The sequence below is a fragment of the Acomys minous genome, assembly GCF_964271855.1.
Source record: "Acomys minous genome assembly, chromosome: 5".
Classification (NCBI taxonomy): domain Eukaryota; kingdom Metazoa; phylum Chordata; class Mammalia; order Rodentia; family Muridae; genus Acomys; species Acomys minous.
Window position 1 is genome coordinate 84,253,921 of NC_140494.1, and position 20,491 is coordinate 84,274,411.

A 20,491-nucleotide genomic window follows, 5' to 3' on the forward strand; every position below is an offset into this window, starting at 1 on the left:
AAACCAGGCTGGCCTCAAACTCAGAGATACGCGTGCCACTGCCTTCCCCAAGTGCTGGGATTACAGGTGCCACACCCTGTGGCTTACATGTTTTTAATCCTAGCACTCAGAAGACAGAGGCAGGTAGATCTGTGTGAGTTCAACCTGGTCTATAAAGCCAGTCCAATCCAGTCAGGGCAGTTACACAGAGAAACCCTGTCTCGAAAAACAAACAAACAAACAAAAAACCCAAACCAGCTGGGCGTGATAGCACACACCTTTAATCCCAGCACTCGGGAGGCAGAGGCAGGCAGATCACTGTGAGTTCGAGGCCAGCCTGGTCTACAACGTGAGTCCAGGACAGCCAAGGCTACACAGAGAAACCCTGTCTTGGAAAAACAAAAAACAAAAAACCCAAAAACAAAACAAAAAACTCAAACAGTGCTAGCAGTTTTGAATTACGTTTCAGTGGCTTTGTGTCAGTTATTAGCTTCCTAGGCCAAACAGATACATTTTATTGTAATAAATTGGCACCTAACGAATTTAGTGTATCCACACCATTGAAAAAGCATAGTTTAGGGGCTGGAGAGATGGCTCAGTGGTTAAGAGCACTGCCTGCTCTTCCAAAGGACCCGAGTTCAATTCCCAGCACCTGCATGGCAGCTTACAACTGTCTTTGACTCCAAGATCTGACACCCTCACACCAGCACACATAGGTTAAATTTAAAAAAAATTTTTTTTTAAAGAAAAAGCATAGTTTAGCCGGGCAGTGGTGGCCCATGCCTTTAATTCTAGCACTTGGGAGGCAGAGGCAGGTAGATTGCTGTGAATTTGAGGCCAGCTTGGTCTACAGAATGAGTCCGGGACATCCAAGGCTACACAGAGAAACCCTGTCTTAAAAAAAGAAAAAGAAAAAGCATGCTGAGCCCAGGCGTGGTGGCTCAGGCCTTTAGTCCCAGCACTCGGGAGGCAGAGGCAGGTTGATCACTGTGAGTTCGAGGCCAGCCTGGTCTACAAAATGAGTCCAGGACAGCCAAGGCTACACAGAGAGACCCTGTCTCGGAAAAAAAAAAAAAGAAAAAAAAAGAAAAGAAAAGAAAAGAAAAAGCATGCTTTGTTATAGTTTGGGGGGGGTGGATGTAGGGGGGATAGCTCCCAAAGAGAAAACCCAAGTAATAAAATAGAGACTGTTATAACTTGGTGGCTTAAAGAAGACACAGTAACACAAAGTTTTTGGGCTTTGTTAAATGCTCTTTTAAATGATGCTGTGATACAAATAGAGAAATCATGCTACTGATTATGACTACTATTTTTATTTTAATCATTCTAGGTTTCTATAATTCTTCAAAAGAAAAGCCTTTAGAGAAAAAAATGACAAAAATTTATAGATTGGGGGCTAGAGAGATGGCTCAGAGGTTAAGAGTGCTGTCTGCTCTTCTAGAGGTCCTGAGTGTAATTATCAGCAACCAAATAAGTGGCTCACAACCATCTATACTGTGACCTAATATCCTCTTTTGATGTACTGGCATCCATGCAGGTGAAGCACTGTATACATAATAAAATAAATCTGTTTTTTTAAATGTATAGATTGGACTGAGGAAAATGCTAGGTTATCTGAGACAAAGTAAAATGAAAAACATGAAATTTGGAAACAAACCTTAGAGGAGAAGTTAGAAAGACTTATAACTAACAATAATAATACTGAGAGAAAGGAAAAGGCTTTAGAAAAAATTACAAAAATTTATAGATTGGACTAAGGAAAATATTAGGGTATGGTAGACACAGCAAAATGAAAAATATGAAACCTTAGAAGAGAACTTAGAAAGGCTTATAACTACTACTACTACTAATAATAATAATAATAATAATAATAATAATAATAATAATAATATTGGGATAAAAACTGAAGAAAAAAGGCCAGGACATACAACACAACTTTGTAACAAGACTACAAGACAGTCATTATTTGTTAAAAAAACCAAAAGATGTTCCCAGCCTTCATAAGGGAACTACTAGGATATGTGGAAAATCCACAAGGTTATCAGGGTTTTGATTGGCAACCATAGAGGCACAAGAATTAAGAGAGTTTAAGGAGGCAATAAGCAGCTATGGTTTACACTCACCGTATGTTAAACAGATACTTAATAACTGGGCCACACAGAATTGCATAATTCCAAAAGATTGGAGAGATTTAATGACTGCCATCTTAGAGCCGGGTCCCCAATTACAGTGGCAGGCATACTGGAAAGATGAGGCCACACTTATGGAGCAGCGCTGTAGGACTGTTACATTAAAAATGTATTGCTTCAGCCTAAGATGCCTTCTCAACTGTCCATCCTTACTCCACCCTCTCTCCAGGAAGCCCCGCCTTCCACTTCATGTCCTTCTGCCCAGCTTATTGGCTAAACAGCGCTTTATTGACAGTTGTTACATCCATTCACGACATTCCTCCACAATTCCCCTTTTTAGCCTAATTTAAAAAAAAAAACCTTTTACCTATACGTTTATATTATTACATCAATATACAATATACACACGCAAGAAGCACAAAACAATCATTATATTCATGTTATACTCATAATGTTTTGCTGTCTTCAAACCCATCAGAGACTTGAGAATGAATAAAATTAATTAGCTGAGTAAATAGGAAATGCAGGTTAGCAGCTTTCAAAATGAAAAAAATAACAGAGACACCTCGCTGCCTGAACAGTCACCCAAAACTTTCTAACACATTGAAGCATCATCTTCAGCCTTCTGACCCAATATATCTGACAGACATATTTGTGAAGCAGGGACTACTGAGGACTTGCCTACCCTGTCTTGGCAGAGTTAGGCTGTCAACTCCACCTGCATCCAAGCTTGCCCATTTCAGGCAGAATCTGTCTGCGGCAAAAAATAAGGACATTTTGGGCCAGGCGTGGTGGCGCACGCCTTTAATCCCAGCACTCGGGAGGCAGAGGCAGGCGGATCGCTGTGAGTTCGAGGCCAGCCTGGTCTACAAAGTGAGTCCAGGATGGCCAAGGCTACACAGAGAAACCCTGTCTCGAAAAACCAAAAAAAAAAAAAAAAAAAAAAAAAAAAAAAAAAAAGAAAGAAAAGAAAAGAAAAAGAAAAAAAGAAAGAAAAGAAAAGAAAGAAACCAAAACAAGATTGTGTAGGTCTAAATGTCCTTCTCTAGGCTCTATGGCACCTGATGGATAGGATAGGCTGCTACCTGTCTCCTGAGAAAATGTATCCTGTTTTAGAGACAAGCCAGTTGCCCTGAGCAAAAGAAGAGGCATTAAGCCTTAAATAAACTTATGCATACCCTACACATCTTGTACCTGGGTTTTCACATTTACATAAACTTCCATTTTAGAGTTTATGCACACCCTAGGCGTCTTGTACTGGGTTTTCACACTTATATAAACTTCCATTTTAGAGTTTATGCACACCCTAGGCATCTTGTACCTGGGTTTTCACAATTACATAAACTCCCATTTTAGAGTTTATGCATACCCTAGGCATCTCGTACCTGGGTTTTTTACATTTACATAAACTCCCATTTTAGAGTTTATACATACCCTAGGCGTCTTGTACCTGGGTTTTCACACTTACATAAGCTCCCATTTTAGAGTTTATACATACCCTAGGCGTCTTGTGCCTGGGTTCTTACATTTGTTCCAGGTGTTTTTGTCTCATGCCTTCTCTCCCTAGGGAATGGACACTTCCGCCTTTTAAACTAAATGTCCTTCTCTAGGCTCTCTGGTGCCTGATGGATAGGCTAGGCTGCTACCTGTCTCCTGAGAAAATGTATACCATTTTAGAGACAAGCCGCTTGCCCTGAGCAAACGAAGAGGCATTAATGTTACCCTTTTAGGTATATGAACTTTAGCCTTTGAGTTTTGGGGATCTAACTAGGGTGACATGTACTTTGTCACCTGTAAGTCCTCAGTATCTTCTTGCATGTGGTGTGACTGCCACCTGTTCCCCTTGAAAGTAGCTCACATTTATAGGGATACGCTAGCTGCCAGAGCAGTGACACTTTAACTCAGCAAACAAAGGCTTTTCGACGTGGGAGGCATGCAGTTTGCATGTCTGTTAATGAAAAAATTGTTGGTTTAAATCCTAGGCTGTTTTTGCAAATAACTTATCAGCAAAGGGGTCACACCCTATGGAGACCAGCCTGGTGTACAGCTTACAGAGATCTGTCTGTCTTAGTCTTCATGGTGTTAGGATCAAGGTTGTATGTACGATTTCAGGGGGTCTTTCTCTGTCATATCTAATTTTTTTCTTTTTTTTGGTTTTTCAAGACAAGGTTTCTTTGTGTAGCCTTGACTGTTCTGGACTCACTTTGTAGACCAGGCTGGCCTCAAACTCACAGCGATCCACCTGCCTCTGCCTCCCGAGCGCTGGGATTAAAGGCGTGCACCACCACCGTCCGGCATAATTTTTATCATTTTTGATGGAACCCACAAATTTTCCTTTCCTGTAGGAACATATGCAAAACCTACCCCATCATAACACATTTCCTGTTCTCCATTCTGAGGTCAGGATGTCCTTGAAATAGGCTGATCTAATTTGGCAGATTTTTCTAAAATCCAATGTCTCTCTGCAGCTATCATGTTTTGTTCATTAACATTCAAGAAATTCAAAGTCAATACGGCATTATTTAATCTGTCTCTTGGGGTCTTTGATATCCTTTTTTGTTTTTGTTTTTTCCTTTATTTATTTATTTATATTAATTCATTCATTTTACATCTCAATAGTTATCCCATCCCTTGTATCCTCCCATTCTTCCCTCCCTCCCATTTTCCCCTTATTCCCCTCCCCTATGTCTGTGACTGAGGGGGACCTCCTCCCCCTGTATATGCTCATAGGGTATCAAGTCTCTTCTTGGTAGCCTGCTACCCTTCCTCTGAGTACCACCAGGCCTCCCCATCCAGGGGACATGGTCAAATATGGGGCACCAGAGTTCATGTGAAAGTCAGTCCCCACTCTCCACTCAACTGTGGAGAATGTCCTGTCCATTGGCTAGATCTGGGTCGGGGTTCAATTTTTACCGCACATATTGTCCTTGGCTGGTGTCATAATTTGAGCAGGACCCCTGGGTCCAGATCTGCCCATCATAATATTCTTCTTGTAGGTTTCTAGGACCCTCTGGATCCTTCTATTTCCCCATTCTCCCATGCTTCTCTTGCCTAAATTCCCAATAGGATGTCCTCCCCTCTGTCCCACTTTCCTGGTAAATGAAGACTTTCATGGGCCACCCTTTTTTGTTTGATGAGCATTTCTTTTAGAGTACGATTGGATCTTTCAATGACTGCTTGTCCTGTAAGATTATGTGGTATACCTGTAACATGTTTTATCTTATAATACATTTAAAAATGTTTCATTTTATTAGAGACATAAGATGAGGCATTTTTAATTTTAATTAAAATCAGTTTTAATTTGTTTAGGTACACACATAATTGCCATGACTTCTAATAAATGGGTAATAATAGAATCAGCCTTTCCAGAACTTACAGCCATTGCCCACTGAAATCCTGAATATGTGTCTATAGTATGCTGCACATACTTCAGTTTTCCAAACTCTATAATATCAAATACATTCATTTGTCAAATTTCATTTCTTTGATTACCCCTAGGGTTACTTCCTGTAGGTAATGGAGTTTGGTTATATATAGAACAAGTAGGACATTTTTTCACAATTTCCTTGGCCTGTTGCCAAGTGATTGAAAATTCCTTTTTTAAACCTTTGCTGTTAACATGGTGTTTTGTTTTTTTAATGAAACTCTGATGATTCTAACACACTTCCGATCAATAGTTGATCAATCTCATCATTACCTTGTGCTGTAGGTCCTGGTAGACCCGTGTGAGATCTTATATGAGTTATATACAATGGATGGTTTCTATTTCTGATCATTTGTTGTAATTGAATAAATAGTGAAGTTAATTCAGGACCATCCTGAATTAGGTCAGCTGTTTCTATATTCAGCACAACTCTTTCAGCATACTGAGAGTCAGTAACTATATTAAGAGAGTCTTCAAACTCTGATAACACCAGCAGAATTGCATATAATTCTGATTTTTAAGTTGAATCATAAGGACTCTCAATTACCTTACTTATATTTTCTGATGTATAGCCTGCTCTTTTTGACTTATTGGCATCAGTGTAAAATGTAGGAGCACCAGAAATTGGAATCCTCTTTACTATATGAGGAAGAATCCAATTAGTTCTTTTTAGAAATTAAAATTGCTTGCTTTGGGGGTATCTGTTAATTTTTCCCAAAGAATCACTACAAGGCCTCTGCCAATGTTCATTGTCAGCCCATAATGAGGCAATCTCAGCATTAATAAAAGGTACCACCATCTCAGCCGGATCTATTCCAGCTGACTGGCAAAGTCTCATTTTTTCCTTTTACAATCAATTCAGAAACCTTTTCTATATAGGTTTTTAATTTTTTACTTTGTGTGGTAAAAATATCCATTCTAAGATACAATCTTCCCTTTGCATAAGAATTCCTGTGGGAGAATGAGCAGAAGGCAAGATAACTAAAATACATGCCTTCTTTGGATCAATGCAGTCAATATATGAATCTTGTAATTTACTTTCAACCAGAGCCACTTCCTTTTCAGCTCCAGATGATAGCTTTCTTAAGCTATTCAAGTCCTTATCACCTTGTAGGGTTTGAAATAAATTACTTAGTTCTTGTGTAGTTAAACCTATTGTAGGCCGAAGCCAGTTAGTATCTCCCAGCAATTTTTAAAAATCATTAAGAGTTCTTAATTGATCTCTCCTGATTTGTACTTTCTGTGATCTAATTTTCTGTAGGCCTATTTTTCATCCTAGGTAATCAACAGAATTCCCTCTTTGTATTTTTTTCTGGGGTGGGGGGAAATCTGTAATCCCCAACCAAGCAAGGTTTTATTTATTTCATCAAAAATCTGTTCTAATATACTTGCATCGGAATCAGCCAATAAGATATCATCCATATAATGGTAGATTATGGATTGAGGAAATTTCTTGCAAATTATCTCTAATGGCTGTTGTACAAAATATTGAACAAGGTAGGACTGTTTAACATTCCTTGTGGTAAAACTTTACAATGATATCTCTTTATTGGGCAGCTTCTGTTAAAAGTAGGTACTGAGAAGGCAAACCTCTCTATCATGTTTATGTAAAAAATCATGAAAAAGCAGTAATAGGCCATTCCCTAGGTAACAAGGAAGGCAATGGGATTCCAGATTGTAAAATTCCCAGTGGCTGAATAATTTTATTAGTTGCTCTGAGATCTGTTAACATCCTCCATTTCCCAGATTTCTTTTTGATGACAAATACAGGAGAATTCCAAGAGCTGTTAGACTCTTCCATGTGTTGAGCCTCCAGTTGTTCTTGGACTAACTTTTTCTTTTTTTTTTTTTATTTTTCTTTTTTTGGTTTTTTGAGACAGGGTTTCTCTGTGTAACTTTGGCTGTTCTGGACTCGCTCTGTAGACCAGGCTGGCCTCGAACTCATAGCCATCCGCCTGCCTCTGCCTCCCGAATGCTGGGATTAAAGGCCTGTGACACCACGCCCGGCTCTAGACTAACTTTTCTAGTGTCTGTAATTTGTCTTTAGTCATAGACCATAGACCGTTGTTCAATCCACATAGATTGGTCAGTCAATCACTTTAGTGGCAAGGCTGTAGGTGTTTTTTCAGCAGTGGTTTCCCAATATACTTTTTGTTGTTGTTTTTTGTTTGTTTGTTTTTTGTTTTTTGTTTTTTGTTTTTTTCCGAGACAGGGTTTCTCTGTGTAGGCTTGGCTGTCCTGGACTCGCTTTGTAGACCAGGCTGGCCTCGAACTCACAGCGATCCACCTGCCTCTGCCTCCGGAGTGCTGGGATTAAAGGCGTGGGCCACCACCACCCGGCTCCAATATACTTTAGAAAAGTCATCCCATTGTATCTTGTTTATGGACAGCCTGGACAGACTGTAGCTGTATTTAATAATCCCTTTTTATAGCTTCAATTTTCTATTTTTGGTTTTTTGAGACAGGGTTTCTTTCTGTAGCCTTGGCTGTCCTGGACTCACTTTGTAGACCAGGCTGGCCTTGAACTCACAGCGATCCGCCTGCCTCTGCTTCCAGAGTGCTGGGATTAAAGGCATGTGACACCACGCCCGGCTTAGTTTTAAATTTTTTATCAAGAGCATCACCTGTTTTCTATCTTGTTTCTGAAATTGGAGAGATGTTAACCTGGGTTTTCCATTGTTGTAACAGATCTCTTCCCCATAAATTTATGGCCATATCAGCCACATATAGCCTTAATTTTCCTGTTTGACCCTCTATCCCTGTACATTTAAGCCATATGACACTTTGTCTTATTTGAGATAATGTTCCAATTCCTAGGATCTGTGTAGATACCTTTTGAAGTGGCCAAATTGGATGCCAGGATTCTTGGGAAATTATACTGACATCTGCGCTATCTCAATGCCATTTAATTGTAATTTTAATTTTGGTCTCTTATCATTAATAGTAGTTTGCCAAAATATTTGTTTTTAGTATCTTCAGTACCTTTTATTTTATCTCTAGGGGCATTATTATCTCCATTAAATGGGTTTTCTAAGTCTTCAGTAGCTCTATTTTGTTTTATCAGACCTTGAATTTTCTTGCTGTCTTTTAGAATAATCCCTTTTGGTGAACAGGAAACAAATGGTTCATGTTTTTTGTTGGGCCTTGAGCATAGCTCCTTAGTCAGTTTTGCTGAGAGTCTAGACTGGTTTACAAATGATCTCTGTTTCAAAATGCCTTCCAGACTTGTGTTGGCACAGAAATTAGCATTTGAATACACAGTGTACAAAGATATTACCCCAACAACTGTGGGTGCTGGTAATTGAACTCAGCACCCCTGGAAGACAAGTAGCCATTGCTCTTAACCACCCGACCCATCTCTCCAGCCCTGTCAGAGGCTTTGGGGAGGGTGGTTTCTGGTTGTACTAGCTCAAGGTTGCATAACCTGTTTAACCCGGTCTCACAGGCCCGGCCCATTAGGCTTTACCCTGGTGCCAGAGGCCGGGGGGTGTAGTGACTCCCCAGCGCTGAATAAACTAGGAGTGGTGCTGTGCACCTATAATCTCAGCACTTAGAGGGTCAGAAATTGGTGGTCATTTTTAGCTAGTTGTTCAAGGCTAGTCTGGGCTACACAGGGCTCCATCTCAAACAAACAAACAAACAAACAAAAATGGGTGTGGGGCAAGAAGTGCTTGCCACCAAACCTTATGACCTGATTTGGATTCCTAGATGGTGGAACACAGTGGAAGGAAAAGTATAGACTCCCTCAAATTATCCCCTGATCTCTTCTTGTGCACCCCACCAAACATGCATTCCCCCCTAAAACCAGAACGAGGCTATCTAAAGAAAGGAAGAAGAATGTACAAGGAGAGGCAGAAGTGGCCAAGGAGAGAAGAAGAGCAGGTGGTATTTGCCAGCAGGTTCCATCGTGCCTTGCTCCGGGGTGTGCTCACCACGAGGGTGGGAGTGCATAAAAGCTTCCATCCGGTGGTGGAGGGCACTGCAATTCCAGTACTCACAAGGTCAGCCTGGACAGAGTGAGAAACAGAAAACTGGTTTCTGCAAGTTTTCCTCTGATCTCTGCAGGTACACATGAGCACCATGGCCCTCTCATACACACACACACACACACACACACACACACACACACACACACACACACACGTAATAAAGTATATTTTAAAAATTGCAGCTGAGTGTGGTGGTACACGCCTTTAATCCCAGCACTCAGGAGTCAGGGGCAGGTGGATTGCTGTGAGTTCAAGGCCAGCCTGGTCTACAAAGTGAGTCTAGGACAGCCAAGGCTGCACAGAGTAACCCTATCTCGAAAAACCAACCAACCAACCAACAAACAAACAAAAGAACACAGAGGTCCTGAGTTCAATTCCCACATGGTGGCTCACAACAATCTATCTTGTGATCTGGTGCCCTCTTCTGGCATGCAGGCATACATGCAGGCAGAATACTGTATAGATAATAAAATTTAAAAAAATTTTATTTTAATTGAATGAAGGGCTGGAGAGATGCCGCAGCAGATAAGAGCACTGTCTACTCTTCCAGAGGTCCTGAGTTCAATTCCCAGCAACCACATGGTGGCTTACAGCCATCTATACTGGAATCTGACCCCCTCTTCTGTCATACATGTGTATATGCAGATAGAGCATTCACACATAAAACAAGACATTTTAAAAAATTGAATGAAAAAGGAAACAGTGGGGCTTTTTTGTTGTTTTTTGTTTTTTGTTTTTTTACTTAATATGGCATTTAATGCATTTTAAATACAAGGACATCATCCACCTTCAAGTCCAAATGCCCAGTTTTGGGAGGTGGTGGTGGTAGGTGACTTAAGACATAGTCCCTCAACAGATAACCACAGATCACATGTACATTCTCTTTACTCCCAAGATGCAAAAACCAATAGGTATCTCAAATGAATTTTTTTCAATTCTGTAAACTTTGAGCTAATGTTATAAGTTTTAATAACCCGACAAATGCAGCTAAATAAATCAGCGAGTTTCACAAATGAGAAACCTTCCTGCTGCCTCCCTGTCCCTCAGTGATCTACTTTGTTTTCTGTCTCCCTGTGCAGTTACCATATTCTTCAAGGTCAGCAAATGCTCTCCCCCTCTTTTTGTGATGAACCCAATTGTCACATCATTTGACCTGCAAATAGCAATTGGGAAACAGTGTTTTTATTACTTTTGTGTATGATAGACCAAAGCAACTTTCAGAGTTTCTTTCTTTTTTAAAGATTTATTTATTTATTTATTATGTGTACAGTGCTTTGCCTGCATGTACACCTGTAGGCTGGAAGAGGACATCAGATCATATTACAGATGGTTGTGTTCAACCATGTGGTTGCTTGGAATTGAACTTAGGACCTTTGGAAGAGCAGGCTGTGCTCTTAACCACTGGACCATCTGTCCAGCCCCCCCCCCTTTTTTATTTTAAGACAGGGTTTCTCTGTGTAGCCCTGGCTGTCCTGGACTCACTTAGTAGGCCAGGCTGGCCTCAAACTCACAGCAATCCACCTGCCTCTGCCTCCTGAGTTCTGGGATTCAAGGCATGTGCCAGCACTGCCTGTCACTGCTGCCCAGATCAGGTAGCTTTCTTACACAGCCTAGGCCCATCTGTATAGGGATTGTGCTGCCCATAGTGGGCTGGCCCTCCAATACCAGTCATTAGTCAAGGCAATCCTTCACAGATGGCCATGGTCACAGTCCAGTCCAATGTGTGTACTTCTTCAACTGAGATTCCCTTTTCCATGGTGATAATGATGATGATGATGATGATTATTTTGGTTTTTGGAGACACTGTTTCTCTGTGTAGTCTTGGATATCCTAGATTTGCTTTGTAGACCAGGATGGCCTTGAACTCACAGAGACCCACCTGCCTCTGCCTCTGTGCTCGAATTAAAGGTGTGAGCCACCATGTCCAGCTTTCCGTGGTGACTCTAGGTTGTGTAAAGTTGACGATAAAATCTTACCAGGACAATACAGAGGTCCAGACACCTCTTGTCCACTTACTCAACAATAAGGTTTAGTTAGAAAGCTGCCAGTGTGTCTGCTCCTGAGGATTCCCGGTAAAAAATTCTGCTTCGTTTTACAGGTGGAGAATGCAAGGCCTGATGTGGGGCCTAGGATATTGTCTGCCAACAGTGATGTCTGGCTTATACTCAGTCCAGCTTTAGCGTGTATTTGGACTCTTGACTATGGTTGTCCTGGTGGGTATCTATCTGGGAATGGAAAAGACCCAATTTTGTTTTTTTAAAAAGATGTATTTATTTATTATTATGTATACAGTGTTCCTGCAAGCCAGAAGAGGGCACCATATCACATTACATATGGTTTTAAGCCACCATGTGGTTGCTGGGAATTGAACTCAGGACCTTTGGAAGAGCAGGCAGTGCTCTTAACCACTGAGCCATCTCTCCAGCCCCAAAAGACCCAATTTTTTTTTTCTTTCTAGCTTACCTTTTTAAGCAATCTCACACAGGCCAGGCTGGCCTCACATTCGCTCTGTATCTGAGGATGACTTTGCACTAGTGATCTCCGCGCCTTTGCATCTTTATTCCTGAGACAACAGGCATGTAACACCAAACTTAGCTCAGTGTTGGTGATGGCACCAGGGTTCATACATGCTGGGCATGCACTACGAGAGGGAACTATACTCCCAGCCCACAGATGACACTTAAAAAGAAACCTAGCCAGGCAGTAGTGGTACACATTATTATTATTATTATTATTATTATTATTATTATTATTATTATTATTATTATTATTATTATTTTGGTTTTTCGAGACAGGGTTTCTCTGTGTAGCCTTGGCTGTCCTGGACCCGCTTTGTAACCAGGCTGGCCTTTAACTCACAGCGATCCACCTGCCTCTGCCTCCCGAGTGCTGGGATTAAAGGCGTGCGCCACCACGCCCGGCTGTGGTGCACGCCTTTAATCCCAGCACTCTGGAGACAAAGGTGGGTAAATCTCTATGAGTTTGAGGACAGCCTGATCTACATCACAAGCCAGGCCATCCAAGGCAACACAGAGAGACTCTGTCTTGAAAACAAAACAAAACAAACCCCACAAAACGAGGAAATGACAAAAACACAATTCTAGTGTGTGAGCTGCACAAGATGTCTGTAATCCTAGTGTTAGCTTCACAAGCCTGCCTCCAGGTGGCACAGCGACTTCTGACATCATCACCTGCTGCCCCCCCACCCCCCACCCCAGGGGCCCAAGATAAAAAGTACAAACTGACATCCGTTGTTCTCTTACTCTCTCTCCCTCTGTCTTTCTCTCTGTCCCCTGGGGCGCTCCCCCCTTTCCTTCTCTCCCCGTGGTTCTTCAATAAATCTTAAACCATGTGTGTTGTGTGGCGCATATTTAACACCTAGCACTGAGGAGAAGGGGGTGGAGGACCCTGAGTTACCCTGGCTGCATGAGTAAAGCCCCTGAGGTGCTGGGAACAGAATTTGGATCCTTGGGCTGGAGAGATGGCTCAAAGGTTAAGGGCACTGACCGCTCTTCTAAAGGTCCTGAGTTCAATTCCCAGCAACTACATGGTGGCTCACAACCATAATGTGATCTAAAGAAATCTGCCCTCTTCCTCCATAGCTAATGGCTTCCCTCGCAACTCTAAGGAAAACTGTGACCCTGGCTGGCTGTTGCACGTTTCACTTATTCATCCTGCGACCCATGGATTGTGAACCAGGGGGAGGCTAGGAGCTGACAGCAGCTCAAGGAATATTTGGAAGGCTAATTAATGGGCATTAGCAGGTTCTGCAGGAAACGTGGCCAGGGCGAGCCTTGCAGAGCAGGCAGGGCCTCGCCAGCGCCGGGATCAAAGCGTTTCCCAGGCTCGTCCTTGGCTTCGCATGGGCTCTGCCCCGTTCTTGGACAGTCTTATGGCCTCTCGATTTCACTTTCCGCCCTAGGGGCTCATTTCCGAGCCTGAGGGCTTCGCTTTCATCACTACTATCTCTCGTCATGGCTCCCTCCCCCAACCTCTAAGCGTCGCCGCAGTGGCAATCCCTCTGCGCATGCTCCTCAGTTTGGGGCCCCAGTTCCGTGCCTCGGCCACAGGTGTGCGCTTGCGCAGATCCCCACGCGGGCGGTGCACCCGGAGCCCGTGCGGCCTTTGGGCCCGCCCACCTTCTCTTCTCCCTCAAAGGGCCGGTGCGCGTGCGCCCGGCGCATGCGCACGGGGAGCGGAAGGGTGGGCAGGCGCGCGCACGAGGCCCGGCGGGCAGCGGAAGCAGCGGAGGCGGATTGGGTAGAAAGGGAGGCGGGGGCGCGCAGCGCGGGCGCGCGGGCTGCGTGTGTGCTGGGGGGGGCGGCCTGCCGAAGCCGGGCGGGCACGCGCACGAGGCTTTCCCACTCGCCTGGCAGCGGCGGCGACGGCTTCTTTGTTTCGTGAGGAGAAGCGAGACGCCCACTCTGTCCCTGACCCCTCGTGGAGGGTTGGGGGCGGCGCCAGGAAGGCTACGGCGCCGGTCCCTCCGGGTAAGGAACCGAGCCTCCCGGGCGGAATGAGGCGCCCGGGGCTTGGGGGGAAGACGGTTTGAATGAAGCCGAGGTGCCGGGAGGGGGGAGGGGGCAGCTGGGCGACCAGAGCGGGGTCGAGGTACGGCGGCGCCTGAGGGTCAAGAAGCCTCGCGCGCGGCTCCAGGGCGCGGTGCAGCGAGACCGCGGCCGCTTCCCAGCTCCGTGGCCCGCGAGGCGGGTGGCCCTGGGCCGCGTGGAGGCCGCGCGCGCGTTCTCGTAGGATCTTGGGGACAAAGCTCCCTCCCTCACGCGTTCCAGAGCTCCAGATTCCCCACTTTAATTTCTGTACCCCAACTTTCAACAATGGCTCGGTGTCGTGGGCTTTTCTGGGCTGATTTGTAACGGGTGCGACCCTCATGCTGTATGGTCGCGCGTCGGGGGAGCTGCATTTTACCTCGGACATTGATGTCCAGTGTGGCTGGGACCCAGTTATGAATCCTCGTCGGTCCCTAGACCTCACTGTGTGTGTGTGTGTGTGTGTGTGTGTGTGTGTGAGAGAGAGAGAGAGAGAGAGAGAGAGAGAGCGCGAAAGAGAGAGAAATTTTATTATTGCAGATTTTTAAGGAAAATAAAGAATGTCTTCCGTTCTATGTAGGAGGTGACTTTGATATGTTTACCTAAAAAGTCAGAGGTGGTTGGGAAGGTTTGTCCACGGCGGCATTGTTTTTGTTTTCAGTCCCTCGGCCCTTTCCCACATATCCAGATCGGGCTTTTTATTTTAAAACATCGAAGGCATCGACTTGATCCCCTTCACCTCTGTTGACTACTAGCTGCTTCTCAGGAATGGAAACAAGTTTTTGGTTTGAGTTGACAGACTGGTTTTGAGTTGTATGCCCAGGGCCGGCTGTCATCTAGCTGTGTGGCCTTAGGCAAAGTCGCCTTATCTATCGGAACCCCTTGTTTTTTCTCCTTTGTACAAGGGACTTAATTTCACAGATAGGATTGGGAAAAACAGGGCAAATAATTCCACCACCACCATCATCATCATCATCATCACCACCACCATTCTGAGTTTGGAGACAGGACCTCTTACAACCAAGGCTGAACTCCAAGTCCTTCCGTAGCCCAGGCTGGCCTTGAATTCCTCATTTTTTACCCCCTCAGGAAAGGGTTTCTCTTCGTAGCCTTGGCTGTCCTGGACTTGCTTTGTAGACAGCCTGGCCTCAAACTCAGAGATCTACCTACCTGCCTCTCCGAAATGCTGGGATTAAAGAGGTGCACCACCACACCTGGCTAAGTGTGTTTAATTTTTGTGGCATTGATTAAAATTGACCCTGTGCTTGAAAGGCAAGTGTTCTGCCACTCAGCCACTTACCCAGTAAGCATTATTTTTATCTTTTATTTTTATGAATGTGGGTTTTTTTTTGTTTGTTTGTTTGTTTTGGGTTTTGTTTTTGTTAGTTCATTTTGGGTGTTGTCCAGCCTGGAACCCAGGGCTTTGTGCTTGATAGACAATGTGAGATATATACACGTGTATACATATATACGTGTATATATACCTAACTCTTTGGTCTGCTATTTAACCCTTACCACCTATCCTATGGAGGGACAGAATGGTTGTAAAGTGAGCAGTGATGGGCTTAAGTCTGGGAGTCGGCCCTGGGGGAGGAACCTTCCTTCAAAATGAGGGAAGAGTGTGTTTCCCCAACCTCCATATGCTGGGAGTGGAGCAGTGCCATCACCACTGCTGCCCTGTCTGGTGGCGGCTTTGCAGTTGGAGGCAGGCTAGAGGGACAAGAGGAGGGTCCTCGAGAGGGATGATGAAAACAGTAAACACTGGTTGCTTTTGGTTAGCTTTGAGCTTTCCAGGCTGTAGCTCCCCTAGCCCCAGATGTCACTGCTTCAAAAGTGATGGAGTCTGTGGTCCTAGTCTGATAGTTTGGGGGAGGTGGTGAAAGGTGTTAGTTCCTTTTTGAACTTGAAACCAGTATTGTTTAATGTGTGGTATGTGTGGAGGCCAGCGGGCTACTCTGAGCAGTGTATTTTCTCCTATCGTGTGTCCTAGGGATTAAAGTCTAGGTCACCGTATGACAGCAAACGCTTTTACCTGCTGAGCCTTCTCGCTGCCAAGGGTCCTAATTCTTCAGAGCTCACTAGTTCATAGGCAGCCCTAGAGTCCCGGCTCTCACCTGAGAAACAGCGTTGAACCAAATAACATGGCAATCTGCGAACTAAACTGTAGGGGACATTATTTGTTTTGTTGTTACTTTTTTTGTTTTTCCAGACATGGTTTCTCTGTGTAGCCCAGGCTGGCCTCCATCTGCCTGCCTCTGCATCCCGAGTGCTAGGATTAAAGGTGTAAGTGACTGCCCCCTGGCATGGACCCTGCTTGTTAAAGTTAATATTCTGATTTTGTGGTGCTGGAGACCACAGAGTTCACACCTGACAGGTGTGGTGGTCTCAGTGAGAATACCCCCAGAGGGGCACATGTTTCAAAGATGGCGGGAGGGCTAAGATGTGTGGCCTTGTTAGCGGAGGTGCTCAGTGGGGGTGGGGGCGCCAGGCCCAGGCTCTCGCTGCCTCCTGCTTGTGTGACTGAACAACAGTCTACACTCCTATTCTCGTTTACTTTAATTTGCGGTAGGGGCTTGATTTGTTGCTCAGACTTGCCTCAGACTTAAAAAACAGTTATTACATCTGTGAGCCGTGTGTGGGGAGGGGGATAAGAGTGTGCCACCGTGCTCGTAGAGGTCAGGGGACAGTTCTGTGGAGATGGTTCACGCCTTCCACATTATGTGGATTTTATGCCACAAACACCACTTTTGAGTCATGAACTTTGTTTTGTTGTTGTTTGGTTTTTCGAGACAGGATCTCTCTGTGTAGCCTTGGCTGTCCTAGACTCACTTTGTAGACCAGGTTGGCCTCGAACTCAGAGCAATCCCTCTGCCTCGTAGTGCTGGTATTAAAGGCATGTGCCACCACGGCCATTTTTTTGTTTTTGTTTTAGAGATAGTTCCTTATGTTGCTTTGGCTGGCCTGGAACTCGTGAAAAGCCCCCTGCTTATGCCTTTCTGTGCTGGTATTAAAGGTGCGTGTCACCAGGACTCGCCCATGAATTCTTTAAAATAATTTTTTTTTCGTGAATTTATTTACTGTGATGTGTACTCCGAATCCTTCTTGCAGGACTAAGTCTTTTCCTTCTGTCATGTGCATCCTGTGAGTTAAATTCAGGTCATTAGACTTGGCAGCAAGTGCCTTTTCTTGCTAAGCTAAGCCGTCTACTGGCCTAGGCCTTTTTTGTTTGTTTGTTTGTTTGATTGATTGTTTTTGTTTTTCCAGAGACAGGGTTTCTCTGTCTAGCCTTGGCTGTCCTGGATTTGGTTTGTGGACCAGGCTGGCCTTGAACTCACAGAGATCCACCACTTGCTTCTGCCTGCCGAGTTCGGGGATTACGGGCGTGCACTCCTGTGTCTGGTTTACAGAAGGTTGTAAGATGCTGTATGGCTGCTAGGACTTGGTGCAGGTGGCAGAGGCAGGTGTGTCACTGAGTTTGAGGCCAGCCTGGTCTTCAGAGTTCCAGGCCAGCCAGGGCTACACCAAGACACCTTTGTCTGGAAAATCAAACAACAACAACAACAACAGCCATGTGGATGCTAGGAGCCAAACTTGGGATCAGGGCTGATCCATCTTTCTAGTCCTCCTACCTCCCTTTTTGAGACAGGGTCTCACTGTATAGCCCTGGCTGGCCTGGAAGTCACAGAGATCTGCCTGCTTCTGCCTCTCCACACTGCCACTATGCCTGGCCCATATCTTTATGCCTATGGGGGTTAAGATAACAAGCCTGTAACACCTGTTTAATTAATTTTTTGGGGGGCAGGGTTTCTCTGTATAACAGCCCTGGCTGTCCTGGAGCTTGCTTCATAGACCAGGGTGCCTCTGCCCCCCAAGTGCTAGGATTAAAGGCACACATGCACTAGCATGCCCAGTTAACTCTAGTCTCTGTGTAGTGCTGAGGATGGACCTAGAGCTTCCCTCACTCCTGCATTGCCTATCACTAAACTATATCATTAACCTTAACTAACTAAAAAATTCAGACTCATCCAGTATCCCAGAAACTATGTGTTTGCTATATTGGTTATACCTTGCATATTCTCTTTAAAAATCAATGCAAGATGGAGCCAGGAGTGGTGGTACGCACCTTTAATGCTAACACTTGATCAAAACACTTGATAGACAGAGGCAGATTGATTTCTGAGTTCAAAGCCAGCCTGGTCTATAAGGCATTCCAGGCCAGCCAAGGATACATGGTGAGACCCAGTTTCAAAGAAGAAAGAAAAGGAAAAAAGGTCAATGAACATATCATTAGGAAAGTAAGTATTCATCACCATGCCCTAAGGTTACCTGGTGTGTAGCCTAGTGCTGCAGGAAGTGTTGTTTTGCAGGTTTGTGAATGCACAGGTGGAAGCGTGCCATCTTGGAGCTGCGGTGGAGGTGATCAGTGGCTTTTCTTGTCCTTGAGCAGCACCCAGCCATCTGCAGACTATTTGCACACTTCCAGTGCTGTTTGCAGCCTCTCATTGAGAGGCAGTCCTAGAGCAGTTCATGCTTTAGCTTTTGTTGGATGTGGGAAGGCAGAGGGGGTAGGTATTGTGTGTGTGTGTGTGTGTGTCTGTGTGTGTTGAAGTCATCTTCCAGTGAAGGCACCAAAGTTCAAAGGACTAGTCTTCACCCAGGGGTCTGATGACAGTGCCTGGGTTAGTTTTTGGTTTTGACAGAGAAGTGAGGATGGCATTACCTGGAATACAGAGGTGTGTCAGCCATTTTTGGTCCCAGTCATTGGGTTTAGCATAGCATAGAGTATGTCCTTAACAACCTATAATGAACTGGGTGTCGTGTTGCACACCTTTAATTCCAGCACCGGGGAGGCAGACACAGGTGGATCTCCGAATTTGAGGCTAGCCTAGTTGAGTTCCAGGACTACACAGAGAGACTATCTCAAACCAAACAAAAACAGCAATCCCCCCCAACACACACACACACACACACACACACACACACACACACACACAGCCTATCATGAGTGATACCCACTGGAGTAGCACAGGAAGTAACCCAGTAACTCCTTCCTCTTTCAACAAGCTGGCAGTGGTTGCTTATGCCTATAATCCGGCACTCAGAGACAGGATTGTTGAGAGCTTGGGGTTAGCCTGAGCTACATAATGAGTGCCAGTCCCCAGGAGCTACATAGCAAAAACTCTGTCTTAAACAAGGAGGAAGGGGCCTGGAGAGATGGCTCAGAGGTTAAGAGCACTGATTCCTTTTCCAGAGTTCATGAGTTCAATTCCCAGCAACCACATGGTGGCTAACAACCATCTATGTTGTGATCTGATGCCCTCTTCTGGCCTGCAGGTGTACATGCAGGCAGAACATTCTATATATAATAAATAAATCTTAAAAAAAAAAAAAAAACAAAAAACCAAGGGGGAAAAAAGAACTCTAGTGAACAGCTCTGCATTGAGTGTCCACAACAGGCTCTGCAGGGGCGAGAGGCTTAGTGGGGAGTAGGCAGGGCCCTGCTTTTCAGCGAACACCCAGCTTCTTACTTGCAAAGGGAGCAGTAGTGATGCCCAATTGTAGAATTATTACAGAGACTACACAGTAGGCACGGGCTGGGGACATAGTGCAGTGACAGAGTAACTTCTTAGCCTGCTGACTCTGGCTCCCTTCCCAGCTTCAGTACCACAAAGAAACAGTGGAACAAGACAAAACAAAACAAAACAAACCCATCTTTGCCTAGTATCATTTATACAATCTACCCTATCAGTCTGGTGGATAGATATTATTTATTTTTAATTTTTTTAAAATTATTTTTACATACATTGGTGTTTTGCCTGCATTGCATGTATGTCTGCATGAGGGTGTCGGGTGCCTGGAACTGGACTTACAGACAATTGTAAACTGCCTCATGGATGCTGGGAATTGAACCCATGTCTTCTGAAAGAGCAGTCAATATTCTTAACAGCTGAGCCATCTCTCCAGCCTCCATGTATTATTATTTATAAAAGGTTTTAGTAAGAGAGTGAGAGAGAGCACTTAGAGGGCAGAAGAAGGCACCATGTCCCTAGGATCTAGAGTGTCTGGACGTTGTGGCCACCACATATGTGTACTGGGAACTGAACTCAGCCTCCACAAGGGTTCTTAACCCCTGAACCATCTTCCTAGCCCTCATGTTGAACACTTTTAAAACAGTAACAGTCCAGCCAGGCAGGGGTGGCACACACCTCTCATTCCAGCCCTGTGGAGCCAGAGGCAGGCGATCACTGTGAGTTTGAGGCCAGCTTGATCTACAGAGTGAGTTTTAGGACAGCCAGGGTTACACACAGAAACCCTGTCTAAAAAACCAACAAAAGCAAACAAACAAACACCTTACAGTCCATTTGTAGTTCCAGCAAGAATTTTGTTTGTTTTGTTTATTGGTTGTCAATTTCTCTAGGGTAT

At 44.5% G+C, this 20,491-nt stretch overlaps 1 protein-coding gene across 7 annotated transcripts in view; it reads left to right on the forward strand.

Annotated features, from left to right (window-relative positions):
- The first annotated feature begins 13,774 nt into the window (after positions 1 to 13,774).
- The window catches only part of SMARCA4 (SWI/SNF related BAF chromatin remodeling complex subunit ATPase 4), a 92,927-nt gene continuing 86,210 nt past the window's right edge, over positions 13,775 to 20,491 (forward strand). For 2 of the 7 annotated variants that reach the window (XM_084784133.1, XM_084784134.1), the window contains exon 1: positions 13,776 to 14,011. The gene's annotated coding sequence lies outside the window, so the exon portion shown is untranslated. Of the gene's footprint in view, positions 14,012 to 20,491 lie in introns of all 7 variants that reach the window. The other 5 variants (XM_084784139.1, XM_084784137.1, XM_084784135.1 and 2 more) reach the window with 4 other exon arrangements.